Source organism: Galeopterus variegatus, unplaced genomic scaffold, assembly GCF_000696425.1.
Source record: "Galeopterus variegatus unplaced genomic scaffold, G_variegatus-3.0.2 Scaffold3419, whole genome shotgun sequence".
Taxonomy (NCBI): domain Eukaryota; kingdom Metazoa; phylum Chordata; class Mammalia; order Dermoptera; family Cynocephalidae; genus Galeopterus; species Galeopterus variegatus.
The window spans coordinates 27,844-29,486 of record NW_007729530.1 but is presented as its reverse complement, the minus strand read 5'-3'; positions in this window follow the sequence as shown (position 1 = coordinate 29,486).

The following is a 1,643-nucleotide window of genomic DNA, read 5'->3' as shown; positions in this document are numbered from 1 at the left end:
ATAATGTCAGTATTAATTACTAATTTGATTTAATTTATTTTGCCTTTAATCTGCCATGAAAAATACAGAAATTTGTGTTCTCAAATAAGCCAACTAGCTGGAAATTTACCTGTCTATAGAGTGTCTGTAACAGCAAACTAGTTAAGATCTGAGCACATTTATGAAGCAAAGAAGGGTACCTATCAGTTCAGTAGACATTTAATCATGTTTAATGGCTCCATCTGAGTTTCTTCAATTTTTTTGTGAAGGATACTTACACACAATATCCTATGGGTATTTTTTATTTTTAATATATGGAATATGAGAGCCTTTTAATTTAATTATATTTCCCCCCAGCAGTCTACATGGGATCACAGCTGGTCTGCACTTACTGTATTTTTCATTTCTCTCTCACAGTTGTGAGAAAGCATAGTCTAGAATGGAAAAATGATTTTGAAAACACAGAATCCTTCAGAGTTCTCTGTCAGTTTTAGTTAGACCACTAAAGTGAATTCTCTATTTAATTCATCTATCAACAAAACAAAAATAGTGAATGAGGAGCTTGGAATTATCCATGATCATCATTGCAATGGTACCTGTTGAGGCCCAGCTCTTTCATCAGAAAACTTTCTAGGTATGGATGTAATAACCGAATGAGTCAAACTTGGGCTCAATGCTAACTACTCCATGACTTTGAGTAACTTACTTAACTTGTTGAACCTCAGTTTTTTTATTTTTAGTAAAATGTGATAGGTGCAACCAGCCCAGTGATGACCACTGAGCCGCTGCTGGAAGCGCCCTGGGTTGGGGGCCCTGAGGGCCTCAGGCACACTCCCCCGAAATCTGCAACCAGGCATCCAGCCCAGTCACAACCACTCAGTTACCGCTGGAAGCACCCTGGGCTCCCAAGCCGGGGTGATGGGGGGCCAACGGCCTCAATCATGTTCCCCTGACATCTGCAACAAGCCCAATGATGACCACCAAGCTGCCACCAGAAGCACACTGGGCTCCTGAGCTGGGGCAGTGGGGGGCTGATGGCCTCAGCCATGCACCCTGACAATCTGCAACCAGCCCAGCAATGACCTCCAAACCACTGCCGGAAATGCCCCAGGCTCCTGAGCCCGGGTTTTGGTGGCCAAGAGTCTCAGCCACACCCCCCAACACCTGTAACCAGCTTAGTGATGTCCACTGATCCACCACCGGGAACACCTTGGGCTTCTGAGCTGGGGCAGTGGGTGGCTGAAGGCTTCAGCCACATCCCCCTGACATCTGCATCCAGTCCAGCAATGACTGAGCTGCCCCTGGAAGCCCCCTGGTCTCCCATGCAGGAATGAGGGGGGTGCCACGGGCCTCGACCACGCCTCCTCCTTCCTCCTCTCACCCTATTTCCTACTCCCTTCCCCCCAACTGCTCCACAATAACATCTTAGAATGTAAAAAAATATATATTAATATTATTCTTTGAAAGAATAATATTAAGTGAAACGAGTCAGGCAGTGAAAAAGAAATACCACATGTTTTCACTTATTGGAGGGAGCTAAAGGTGAATGAATCAATTCACACACATACATACACACACACACACACATACACACACACACAGTCTCACACACACTCACACAAAAAACAAACAAACAGCAACAACAACAACATCAACAACAACAA